Source organism: Triticum dicoccoides, chromosome 4B (assembly GCF_002162155.2).
Source record: "Triticum dicoccoides isolate Atlit2015 ecotype Zavitan chromosome 4B, WEW_v2.0, whole genome shotgun sequence".
Taxonomy (NCBI): Eukaryota; Viridiplantae; Streptophyta; class Magnoliopsida; order Poales; family Poaceae; genus Triticum; species Triticum dicoccoides.
The window spans coordinates 635,939,463-635,953,053 of record NC_041387.1 but is presented as its reverse complement, the minus strand read 5'-3'; the positions used below and the strand labels follow the sequence as shown (position 1 = coordinate 635,953,053).

Below are 13,591 nucleotides of genomic sequence, written 5' to 3'. Positions count from 1 at the left end.
ATTGGGCCTTAGTGGGCCTGAGGGGAGAGAGAGGGCAGCAGCCCAGGAGGTGGCGCCCCCCCCCCCATGGGGAGTCCGAATTGGACTAGGGAGGGGGGCGCGGCCCCTCTTTCCCTCTCCCTCTCCCTCTCTTTCCTTCCCCCTTCCTCCTTCCTAGTGGGGCTAGGAAAGGGGAATCCTACTCCCACTAGGAGGAGGATTCCCCCCTCCTTAGCGCGCCCCTAGGGCCGGCCGACCTCCCCCCTTGCTCCTTTATATATAGGGGCGGGGGGGCACCCCAAGACACACAAGTTGATCTTCGTGATCGTTCCTTAGCCGTGTGCGGTGCCCCCCTCTACCATATTCCACCTCGATCATATCGTTGCGGTGCTTAGGCGAAGCCCTGCGTCGGTAGAACATCATCATCATCACCACGCCATCGTGCTGACGGAACTCATCCCCGACACCCTGCTGGATCGGAGTCCGGGGATCATCATCGAGCTGAACGTGTGCTGAACTCGGAGGTGCCGTACGTTCGGTGCTTGGATCGGTCGGATCGTGAAGACGTATGACTACATCAACTGCGTTGTCATAACGCTACCGCTTTTGGTCTACGAGGGTACGTGGACACACTCTCCCCTCTCGTTGCTACGCATCACCATGATCTTGCGTGTGCGTAGGAAATTTTTTGAAATTACTACGTTCCCCAACAGGGGAGTGGCGAGCCGCCGCGGCAAATCGATTGGAGCCATGTATCGAAGCGCGGAGCCACCATGCAATCCCTAAATCCCAAAACATGGCGAGCCGCCGCGACAAATCGATAGTAGGGGCAGCTAGTGTGGCGCGCGCATGGAGGAGGAGATCGAGAGGGGGACTTACGGGGCTGGAGCGTCGGAGCAGGCGAGAGGCGACCGCGCGTGGTGGCGGCGCACGGCACCATCGACGGGGGTGAGGTGGCCGGGGACGAACCCTAACCGCGGCGGCATCGTCGGGCGGAGGGGATCGATTGTGAGAGTGAGGGGGTGCGGGGGCGCTTGATCGGGCCGGTTTTCTTTAGCTATAGTAGTAGTGCTGGTTGGAGCACCACGCTACTGCTAAGCCCACCAGCTGTAGCACCCTTTCAGAACAAACGCTACAGCTAAGTGGGCTACTGTTTCTGGCCTGCGGCCCATGTAACAGTAGCGCGGCCCAAGCAAACAAACGTTGCTGTTATATGTTAGTAGTAGCGTGTTTTCTACACAGCGCTACTGGTAAGTACTAGTAGCGTGGGGTCACAAAAACGCGCTACTGGTAAACTTCTATCTATAAGCATCTTCCTAGTAGTGCAGTGTTGGCAGTCCTAGGTACCTTTCACTCAAGGCCTCTGAATCCACACCTAGAGCCGTTTTTAGCTCCACTTTTGTTTCCTCCTGGCACCCCCTCCCAAAGAAAATAGAAGATTTCTGCAAATTGACCTTCTGCCGGGAAGCTGCTTCATATTTAACTAAAATTTCCTTGAGTGTCTCCATATTCTCCTTCGTCCCCTCTAGAAAAACAATGCTATCATCCGCGAAGAAAAGATGTGTCACATGGGGACCAGTGCCCCCAAATGTCACCCCTTTTATTTCAGCATCCCTTTGTGCTCTTTTAAGCAGAGCAGAAAAACCTTCGACACAGAACAAAAAAAGGTATGGCGAGAGAGGGTCGCCCTGCCGGAGGCCCCTCGAAGGGAGAAAACACCTAGAGCAAGCACCATTCAACTTGACAGAAAATTTTGCTGTAGTAACACACCTCATGATCATCAAGATCCACTGTGGAGCAAAGCCAAATTGCTCCAAAATCTGCTGCAGAAACACCCATTCAACTCGATCGTACGCCTTCATCATATCCAACTTCACCGCACACAATGGTTTCTTCCTCTTCCTCGACCGGATAGCATGGACACACTCATAAGCGACTAGAACATTATCTGTAATAAGACGTCCAGGTACAAAGGTGCTCTGCTCTGATAAATAAGAATGAGGAGGATACCTTTCAGTCTATTTGCGAGTACTTTTGTAGCAATCTTGTAAAGCACGTTACACAAACTAATCGGTCTGAATTGAGACAACAACTCCGGTGAGTTAGTCTTAGGTATCATGACGATGACCGTTTCATTGAAAGCTTCTGGGGCCGGCACCCCGCTGAGGAAATCCCTCACTGCCCTACATACATCCGCTCCTCCCTGCGACCAGTGTCGCTCGTAGAATAATGCCGGCAGGCCGTCTGGACTAGGTGCCTTCGTAGGCCCCATCTGGAACAGTGTTGCGTGAATCTCTTTGTCAGTGATAGGGGAGGTGAGGGCTGCATTCATCTCCGGAGTAACCGAGACTTCAATGTTTTGCAGTAATGCATTGGCACCGGAGGAACCATCAGAAGTGAAAAGCGCCTCATAGAAACCTGCAGCCATTTCCCTCATTTCTACGTCAACAGTACACGTAGTGCCATTTTCCCTCCGAAGAGCCTTGACATTATTTTTACGTTTGCGGTGGGAAGCATGATTCTGAAAGTATTTTGTATTCTGGTCCCCAGCGCTTAACCAATCCACACGGGATCTCTGCTTATACATTATCACTTTCGCTTTGGTAGACCCCCTTCAACACAAGGACGGCTAAGATTGTCCCATACCCCTTCATAACTGAGGGCACGATAGGCAAAAATCAAAAAAGAGGTCGCCCGCCTGCCGTCCCGCTCGTAATGTATACGTATACGTGTATGCTTTTTTTCGGCCGGGTCGTCCCGCCAGCGCGCCCACCCCCGCAGGCACGCGTCTGGTAATTACGCGCGGACAGGAGCATGCATGCATGCATGGCGCGGTTACGGGCCCCGCTACCGATTGCAGCGCTACGGCCTGCCCCCGCTTCCGCCTCGGCCTGCGACGGCCGCTTCCGCCTCGGCCTGCGGCGCCCGCTTCCGCCTTGCTTCGGCCGCCCCCGCTTCCGCCTCGGCCTGCGCCACGCTGCCGCCTCGGCCTGAGCCGCCCGCTTCCGCCTCGGTCTACGCCGCGCTGCCGCCTCGCCTCGCGTTGGCCGCCCCTGCTGAGGCGATGCCGCCTGCCCCCCGCTGCCGCCTCGACTGCACCCGACCCGCGCCCGACAAAACTCTCCCTCCCATAAAACCTGTAACGCCCCGGATACAACTTTCCATATTCGTAACTCCAACTCTTGCCTTTTCCGGAGATGCGATATGTCATTTCCTTCGTGGTTGGGTTTTGTCTTTCGTTTTGCTTTTTGTTTCATGTCGTGCATTTCATCATAGCATCATGTGCATCGCATCCATATGTTTTCATAAAACCCGTTTCTGCTCGTAGTTGCCGTGCCCCCCCCCCTTGCTTTCTTTGACCGTTTCGAGACCAACCGTGCTTGCGTTTCCCTCTTGTCAAACCACCTAACCTCGCTGCACAACCACAGACCCCCCTCGTGTGTGCGCCCGAAAGTTGTCCCGAACCGACCCGCTCTGTCGTTACCGTTGGATCCGAATCATCCCCAAACATCCAGAAAACATCTCCGTTTTCTTATTTGGACTCCCTACCTACGTTTTTCTCGACCGTTCGATTTTAATCGGAGGGTCCATTTTGCCCCTAAGCTAGTCCACCTAGCTACTTATATAAACCAACCTACCCGCTATATATACTAGTCTAAACCGAGACCAAATCCCTAATTTCTAGGGATCCTCCTAGCCGCCGCCGCCACCTCTCTCCCGCATCCACCTCGGGATCCTCCCATTCCCCACCGAGCCAATCGCCAGCTTCTTTCCCGATCCACCCCTCGTCAAGCCTTCGTACAGCAGCCAGCCGGCGCCCGATCCGGGATGGATCAAGGCCACAGTCTAGCACGCCTCTGCCCTCTCTGCTGCCAAGCGCGACCCGTCTTCGTCTCCTCCACCCCGCCGGCGAACCCAGCCACCAAAGCCACGCCGCCGGCCTCGTCCCTGCTCGTGCCTCCTCCTCCCTTGGTCCTGGACGCGTCCGGCCGCCCGCAGCCATCATCGTCCGCGCCCGCAGAAGCCAGCAGCTGCAGCCCGAGCCCTCTGCTTCTTTCCCGCCTCGACGCTGTCCAAGCTCCGCCATCGGCCACCTCCACGGGCAGAGCCGCCGGACCAGCAGTTTCCACCGCCTCGGAGCTCCCTTGCGCCGGATCCGAGACCCCCTCGCCCTGATCTGCCCGTTCCCGGCGCTCGCGTCACCATCAGCCACCCATTGCCGGATCCGTCCCACTCGTTCTTCCACTCGTCGCCGGGAGACGCCAGCGCCAGGTCCACCATCGCCCTGCGCCTCGTCCGCTTCGCCGGGCTCCTCGTCCAAGTCCCAGGCGCCAAGGCCCAAGTTGTCTCCGTCGCCCGAACCAGCAACAAGCTCCGCCACGCCGAGCTCTGCTTCCCCTGCATCGAGCAGTTCCTATTTCAGGGAGGGCGTGGTCGCCCGATGCCTGTTGACCGCGCCAAGGTCAGCAGCCAGCAAGGCCCAGCCGCATCGCGCCCAGCTCCGCAGCCAGCGCCAGGCCCAGTCGCGCCAGATCCGGCCTGCCTTGGCCTCCTCACCGACCTGGGCTTGGCCCATGGTGAGCAGTCCCCCCAGCCCCCCCTGGCCTTTCCACTATTGGGCTAGGTAGATTCGGCCCATGCATGTTTTTTCCCGTTCTGCGATTTTAGCAATTATCCAGGATTTACTGATTTACAGAAAACCCCTCCATGTTCATGCATATAATAACTCATTAACCGTGCATCATATGTAAATAATTTATATATGTAAAATGCTTAGAATTTTGTGTAGATTAATAATATGCCACTTTCATCCATGTTTAAAATGTTTAAATTGTTGTTTGATTAATTTTGCTTAAATGCCATGCTAAAATGTTTTATTTAATAACTAAATAACCGTAGCTCGGTTTTAAATAAACTTTATATGTAAATGGGGTGGAAAATGCCTAGATTAACATGATCCACTTTATTTTCCTGTTTAACAACATTAAAAATATGGTTTAGGGCAGAACAGTATCAAACTCAAAATATGCATATGAGGATTTTCCGGAATTGTTGTTTGTTGTTTCCGGCCTCATTTAAACTTGCCTAGTTAGGTAGTTTTCATATGCCTCACCTTTTGCCATGTTTAACAACATTTAATATTGTTTGGTAGCTTAAATGAGATCACACTAAATAATTGCATGTGGTGTTTTGTCAATATGCAACTCGTTGCATATTGAGCTCCACTTAACTTGTAGTATTGTTTGTTGCACTTTGCCATGCCATGCCTCATTAAACCGGACATGCATCATACTTGTTTGTGCATCATGTCATGTTTATGCTTGTGCATTTACCATGTTGTTTGTTTCTTTCTGGTGTTGCTTCTTAGTTCCGGTAATGTTGCGATTTTGAGGGTTCGTTCGACTGCTTCTGTTCGTCTTCTTCATGGACTCGTTCTTCTTCCTAGCGGGATTTTAGGCAAGATGACCGCTACCCTGGATCTCACTACTATCATTGCTATGCTAGTTGCTTCGTTCTATCGCTATGCTGCGCTACCTATCACCTGTTTATCAGGCCATCCCAAATTTCCATGAACCTCTAACCTTTGACACCCTTCCTAGCAAACCGTTGCTTGGCTATGTTACCGCTTTGCTCAGCCCTCTTATAGCGTTGCTAGTTGCAGGTGAAGTTGAAGATTTCTCCATGGTGGACAGGATTTTGGTTGGGATATCACAATATCTCTTATATTATTAATGCATCTATATATTTGGTAAAGGGTGGAAGGCTCGGCCTTATGCCTGGTGTTCTGTTCCACTCTTGCCGCCCTAGTTTCCGTCATACCAGTGTTATGTTCCCGGATTTTGCGTTCCTTACGCGGTCGGGTGATTTATGGGACCCCCTTGACAGTTCACTTTGAATAAAACTCCTCCAGCAAGGCCCAACATTGGTTTTACCATTTGCCTCACCACCACCTATATTTCCCTTGGGAGTAATTAACCCGAGGGTCATCTTTATTACAGCCTCCCCCCCCCGGGCCAGTGCTTGTCTAAGTGTTGGTCCGAACTAGAGCCCTTTGCAGCGCCCCCTCAGGGAAACTTGAGGTCTGGTTTTAGTTGTACGGATTGCTCATCCGGTGTTGCCCTGAGAACAAGATATGTGCAGCTCCTATCGGGATTGTCGGCGCATCGGGCGGTCTTGCTGGTCTTGTTTTACCATTGTAGAAATGTCTTGTAAACCAGGATTCCGAGTCTGATCGGGTCTTCCTGGGAGAAGGTCTATTCCTTCGTTGATCGCGAGAGCTTGTCATGGGCTAAGTTGGGACACCCCTGCAGGGTATAATCTTTCGAAAGCCGTGCCTGCGGTTATAGGCAGATGGGAATTTGTTAATGTCCGGTTGTATATAACTTGACACCAGATCCGAATTAAAACGCATCAACCGCATGTGTAGCCATGATGGTCTCTTTTCGGCGGAGTCCGGGAAGTGAACACGGTTTCTGTGTTATGTTTGACGTAAGTAGGAGTTCAGGATCACTTCTTGATCATTACTAGTTGACGACCGTTCCTTTTGCTCTCTTCTCGCTCTTATTTGCGTATGTTAGCCACCATATATGCTTAGTTGCTGCTGCAACCTCACCACTTTACCCCTTCCTTTCCCATTAAGCTTTGCTAGTCTTGATACCCATGGTAATGGGATTGCTGAGTCCTCGTGGCTCACAGATTACTACAACAACAGTTGCAGGTATAGGTTGTGTGATGATCATGACGCGAGAGCGATGCTTGCTTGCGTTGAGTTCTTCTTCTGCTTCTTCGATCAGGGGATAGGTTCCAGGTCGGCAGCCTGGGCTAGCAGGGTGGATGTCGTCTGAGTTTCTGTTTGTGTTTCATCTGTAGTCGGATGATGCTCTTATGTATTGTGATGTTGTATTCATGTGGCATTGTATGCCTTATGTATGTATCCCCATCTATTATGTAATGTTGATGTAATGATATCCACCTTGCAAAAGCGTTTCAATATGCGGGTCTATCCTTGGTGGGACCTTCGAGTTCCTTTTGGATAGGGTCGCATATTGGGCGTGACAAGTTGGTATCAGAGCCTCGACCGACCATAGGAGCCCCCTTGATTGTTGGCCGTTGTTGAGTCTAGAAGAAAACTATTTTAAGTCTTAGGATTATATATATCGGAGAGTAGGTTTGTTTTTACTCCTCAGTCCCTTCGTCGCTCTGGTGAGGTCTCTTAACGTAGATGTTTTGACTTTCCTCTCCTCAAATTTCACTAAAAAAATTTAGGATCACGCGGGTATCTTGGAATCGTTCCGATGGTTTTGTGACGAGAACATTGTTCTTCGTGCCTCCTGTCTATTATGTGGCTTTGACCCGGGGAGTTGAGCTCCGAGGTGTTGTCGTCACAATTTTATCGTTGCAGTTCTGGAATACCTGAGTTTTGCCGACATCGAAAATCTCTTTTATGCAGTTGTTGGTGAGATAACCTCGACGTCACCCAGTACTGGGGAGTTCGGGAGTATTGCCATAACTCGTATAACGGATGCTTTTCGAAGGTTGAGGTACACGATTTCCGGAGTTTTCTTGGTTATGTGTTGACGGATGGATACAGCTGGATGTAGGGATTGTTAGTTTGGGTGAGATATTATGCTTCCCCTGTATCCCCAACACCAGATTGCATAACCAGAAAGTTTCGGGAGTTTATAGGTGGGAATTCAAGTAGCTCTAGTTTTATCTTTCCAACAGACACATGATACGATATGGGATCTATCATATGTTTGTTTCCAGCTTATTCTGCAAGCCAAATACTTTGTTTTGTTTTGAGTTGTGGTATTTGAGTTGCTTCAATGTCAAGTGTTGATTCCATACCTTTCAAGCGGTGTTCTCATATTTCTATGGGAGTTCTAATCCTTTTGATCATCGAGTTTGTCATGTTAATTCTTTCCAACCGGTGTGCTTCTTTTCAAGTGGATCCGATCATTTCAACATTCGCAAGATCATCTCTCAGTTGCCAACGGTGTTTGTTTCGTTCATCCCAAGTTGCCTTTGTTTTCCCGCCCTCCCACCCTTTTCTACAAGGACTCATATATTTTAATTAAGTATCCATTTATTCATGTGAAGTTTCTCCATTCTTTTCCTGTCAATGTTCTTATCCGGTGATTTCCCATGAAGATGCTCATGAGCTTCAAGTTCATCATCCTTCATTGTTGTTTCTTCTCCGCTGGATTTAATTCAAGCTTTCGGTGTTGATCATATCCCTTTCCTTGTTTCAAATGTTTTTCCACGTCGGTGCACCTCTTAATATTTCACTTCTCTCTATTCTTATCCGGAGTGTTGAAGATATCTCGGAAGATTCGTGTTTCCATTCAAGCCATTTAATTCTACCGGTGCAATCTCCTTTTCAAGTAATCATTTCAACGGTGTTCCTTTTCAGTGGGCCCTAACCCACAGGTCTTTTCCCGGGATCTTACCTGACTCTTCTGAATTCCCAGAGCTATTCTCAAATCCTGTTGAAGTTTGACGTAAGAATGAATTTCATTAGTCAGATGCTTTTCCAAGATCGATTTCAAATCATTTCATTGATTGGCTCAACATATTTGCTTTCCATTCTGCCAGAGTATCTCAGTATTTTGGTGGTGTTTTCCCGTTGTCATTTGAAGACCAAAGAAGAGTTTTCCTCCAAATCTTATCCGTTCTCTCAAAGATTCGTGATTCTAGCTTGATGCCATCCTCTCATAATTGTTTTCGATTGTGAGAATTCTTTTCACCCATCCGACGCATTTCAAGGGTTGCTTTCTTTTCTCGATCATCCGAAGGCCATCATGTCATAATTCTTCATTCTCAGCATGTAGCTATCATTCTCCAAATCTTACCGGTGCATCGTTCAAATATCCTCTAATCAGTTCATGATCTCTTCATTCTCATGTATCTAAATTCCCTCAAGTATCTTCATTCGTTCTCTAATTCTCAAAGGTGATTCACCCCTTTACTTTGTTCGTTTTCAATTCTTATGGTGGTTCGTTCAAGATTCTTTTTCCTTGATCATCATTTTAATCCATTCCTTCTTTCAATCCTACCGGTGGTTCATGAAGACCTTCTCAAGTTTGAGTAATGTCACTCCATAATACTTTTCCAAAAAGAATAAGTAGTATCTGAAATCCATTGCTAGTCATCAATTTAATTTTATGAAGGATAAGCATACAATAAATCTTATTCTTATTTCATCAAAGTGATTAATCCTTTCCTTTGGAGTTTGTTCGTGAGGAATAAATTCTAGTTTCAAGTGTTTTCATCATTTCTTTTCCGAAGTTCAATTTCCTCAGCCATTTCGTCGGAACCTCCATCTAAATCATCGGAAGGCTCATCTTATTCTTTCATCCTTCATTTCTATCTCATCATCCTTTTGTTATCGGAGTTCTTCATGGAGGCTCTACATGGTGGTTCGTCAAGGATTATTTTCATTATTCAATTGTTCTTCAAGATTTCTCTTGAAGTTATGACCCGCCAAGCTTTACTCTAAAATAAACATGGTGCTCAACACATGTTTTGTTTTGAGGAGCTCAAGTATTCTTCATCTTGCATTCTGAAGTGCAATTCTTTCTACCTTATCTTTTGTGGTGGTGTTATGTCACTCTTGACAATTTCCTTCATGGTTCATGATTCATATTGTTTTCAAGAATGAGGTATTTTAAATCCATCAATCTCTTTGTTGGAGTTATCTTGGGTTATATTTCACCTAAAGCCTTCCATTGGGAATGTTGCTATTTGTGGTGCTTATCATTGATCCAAGCTTTCTCCATATCTTTCTCGGTGAAAGAGGTTTTTCATCTCTTCGTTGATCTCAAACAAGCAATTGTTTTTTTCGTTAGTGGCAGAATGTCATCTCATAGTCTTGAGATGTTTCCATAAGCCCACTACAAGCTTATTTTTTTTCGTTGTTGATTTTCCAACAACTCCGTTCAATTCTTCTTTGCAAGGGTGCTTTCCAAGCTCATTTGTGGCAGAAGTTGGCATTTTCTTCTCCATTCTTTTATTTCAATGATATATCTTCTATTCTTTCTCCCGGAGGCATTGTGATGTTGCTCTTTTCACTCATCATCTCGAATTGTGAGGATCGTATTCTTTTCTTTCTTATCCATTTAACCGGAGTGTCGTGTTTTCATTCGAGTTCTCTCATCTTATCTAGTTTTGCCTCCTTCCTCAACCGGAGAGCTGTCTGAAATCTTTTCTACCCCTTGTGCCATTCTTTCAATAGTTCCGGAGGCAGTGTGTTGTTGATTTCATCAAGTATCTTCCCATCTTCTCAAGTTCATGTTCTTTTCCTTCCATGTTCAACCGGAGTGCTGCCCGAATTCTTCCTCTCTCATCTTGTTTTAACCGGAGTGGTTTCGAATTCTATCTTGTCCATTAAACTCTTGATTCGTGTCTTTGCAACCGTCAAGTTCTCGTAATGTTCCTTGTTCCTCTTTTCTAACGGATTGTTTGCAATCTCGTCCATCTTCGTTGTTTTCTTTCTTTCATTTTGCTCAACCTCTCAAGGTTCATGGTTTCACTCGTTTGTCGAAGAAGCAACTTAGTTTACCTCTTATCTTCCTCTTCCTTTTCTCTCCGGTGCCATACTAGATCTCGGGACGAGATCCTCTCGTAGTGGTGGAGTGTTGTAACGCCCCGGATACAACTTTCCATATTCGTAACTCCAACTCTTGCCTTTTCCGGAGATGCGATATGTCATTTCCTCCGTGGTTGGGTTTTGTATTTCGTTTTGCTTTTTTTTCATGTCGTGCATTTCATCATAGCATCATGTCCATCGCATCCATATGTTTTCATAAAACCCGTTTCTGCTCGTAGTTGCCGTGTCCCCCCCTTGCTTTCGTTGACCGTTCCGAGACCAACCGTGCTTGCGTTTCCCTCTTGTCAAACCACCTAACCTCGCTGCACAACCACAGACCCCCCTCGTGTGTGCGCCCGAAAGTTGTCCCGAACCCGACCCGCTCTGTCATTACCGTTGGATCCGAATCATCCCCAAACATCCAGAAAACATCTCCGTTTTCTTATTTGGACTCCCTACCTATGTTTTTCTCGACCGTTCAATTTTAATCGGAGGGTCCATTTTGCCCCTAAGCTAGTCCACCTAGCTACTTATATAAACCAACCTACCCGCTATATATACTAGTCTAAACCGAGACCAAATCCCTAATTTCTAGGGATCCTCCTAGCCGCCGCCGCCACCTCTCTCCCGCATCCACCTCGGGATCCTCCCATTCCCCACCGAGCCAATCGCCAGCCTCTTTCCCGATCCACCCCTCGCCGAGCCTTCGTACAGCAGCCAGCCGGCGCCCGATCCAGGATGGATCGAAGCCATGGTCTAGCACGCCTCTGCCCCCTCTATTGCCGAGCGCGACCCGTCTTTGTCTCCTCCACCCCGCCGGCGAACCCAGCCACCAAAGCCACGCCGCCGGCCTCGTCCCTGCTCGTGCCTCCTCCTCCCTTGGTCCTGGACGCGTCCGGCCGCCCGCAGCCGTCATCGTCCGCGCCCGCAGGAGCCAGCAGCCGCAGCCCAAGCCCTCTGCTTCTTTCCCGCCTCGACGCTGTCCAAGCTGCGCCATCGGCCACCTCCACGGGCAGAGCCGCCGAACCAGCAGTTTCCACCGCCTCGGAGCTCCCTTGCGCCGGATCCGAGACCCGCTTGCCCTGATCTGCCTGTTCCCGGCGCTCGCATCACCATCAGCCACCCATCGCCAGATCCGTCCCCCTCGTCCTTCCACTCGTCGCCGGGAGATGCCAGCACCAGGTCCACCGCCGCCCTGCGCCTCATCCGCTTCGCCGGGCTCCTCGTCCAAGTCCCAGGCGCCAAGGCCCAAGCTGTCGTCATCGCCCGAACCAGCAGCAAGCTCCGCCGCGCCGAGCTCTGCTTCCCCTGCATCGAGCAGTTCCTGTTTCAGGGAGGGCGTGGTCGCCCGATGCCTGTTGACCGCGCCTAGGTCAGCAGCCAGCAAGGCCCAGCTCCGCAGCCAGCACCAGGCCCAGTCGCGCCAGATCCGGCCTGCCTTGGCCTCCTCACCGACCTGGGCTTCGCCCATGGTGAGCAGTCCCCCCAGCCCCCCTGGCCTTTCCGCTATTGGGCTAGGCAGATTCGGCCCATGCATGTTTTTTTCCCGTTCTGCGATTTTAGCAATTATCCAGGATTTACTGATTTACAGAAAACCCCTCCATGTTCATGCATATAATAACTCATTAATCGTGCATCATATGTAAATAATTTATATATGTAAAATGCTTAGAATTTTGTGTAGATTAATAATATGCCACTTTCATCCATGTTTAAAATGTTTAAATTGCTGTTTGATTAATTTTGCTTAAATGCCATGCTAAAATATTTTATTTAATAACTAAATAACCGTAGCTCGGTTTTAAATAAACTTTATATGTAAATGGGGTGGAAAAATGCCTAGATTAACATGATCCACTTTATTTTCCTGTTTAACAACATTAAAATTTGGTTTAGGGCAGAACAGTATCAAACTCAAAATATGCATATGAGGATTTTCTGGAATTGTTGTTTGTTGTTTCCGGCCTCATTTAAACTTGCCTAGTTAGGTAGTTTTCATATGCCTCACCTTTTGCCATGTTTAACAACATTTAATATTGTTTGGTAGCTTAAATGAGATCACACTAAATAATTGCATGTGGTGTTTTGTCAATATGCAACTCGTTGCATATTGAGCTCCACTTAACTTGTAGTATTGTTTGTTGCACTTTGCCATGCCATGCCTCATTAAACCGGACATGCATCATACTTGTTTGTGCATCATTTCATGTTTATGCTTGTGCATTTACCATGTTGTTTGTTTCTTTCTGGTGTTGCTTCTTAGTTCCGGTAATGTTGCGATTGTGAGGGTTTGTTCGACTGCTTCCGTTCGTCTTCTTCATGGACTCGTTCTTCTTCCTAGCGGGATTTCAGGCAACATGACCGCTACCCTGGATCTCACTACTATCATTGCTATGCTAGTTGCTTCGTTCTATTGCTATGCTGCGCTACCTATCACCTGTTTATCCAGCCATCCCAAATTTCCATGAACCTCTAACCTTTGACACCCTTCCTAGCAAACCGTTGCTTGGCTATGTTACCGCTTTGCTCAGCCCTCTTATAGCGTTGCTAGTTGCAGGTGAAGTTGAAGATTGCTCCATGGTGGACAGGATTTTGGTTGGGATATCACAATATCTCTTATATTATTAATGCATCTATATATTTGGTAAAGGGTGGAAGGCTCGGCCTTATGCCTGGTGTTTTGTTCCACTCTTGCCGCCCTAGTTTCCGTCATACCGGTGTTATGTTCCCGGATTTTGCGTTCCTTACGCGGTCGGGTGATTTATGGGACCCCCTTGACAGTTCGCTTTGAATAAAACTCCTTCAGCAAGGCCCAACATTGGTTTTACCATTTGCCTCACCACCACCTATATTTCCCTTGGGAGTAATTAACCCGAGGGTCATCTTTATTACAGCCCCCACCCCGGGCCAGTGCTTGTCTAAGTGTTGGTCCGAACTAGAGCCCTTTGCAGCGCCCCCTCAGGGAAACTTGAGGTCTGGTTTTAGTTGTACGGATTGCTCAACCGGTGTTGCCCTGAGAACGAG

At 48.4% G+C, this 13,591-nt stretch overlaps 1 pseudogene; it reads right to left on the bottom strand.

The window, feature by feature from the left end:
- Positions 1 to 12,038, bottom strand: part of LOC119292933 — a 34,592-nt pseudogene extending 22,554 nt beyond the window's left edge.
- Positions 12,039 to 13,591: the final 1,553 nt, after the last annotated feature.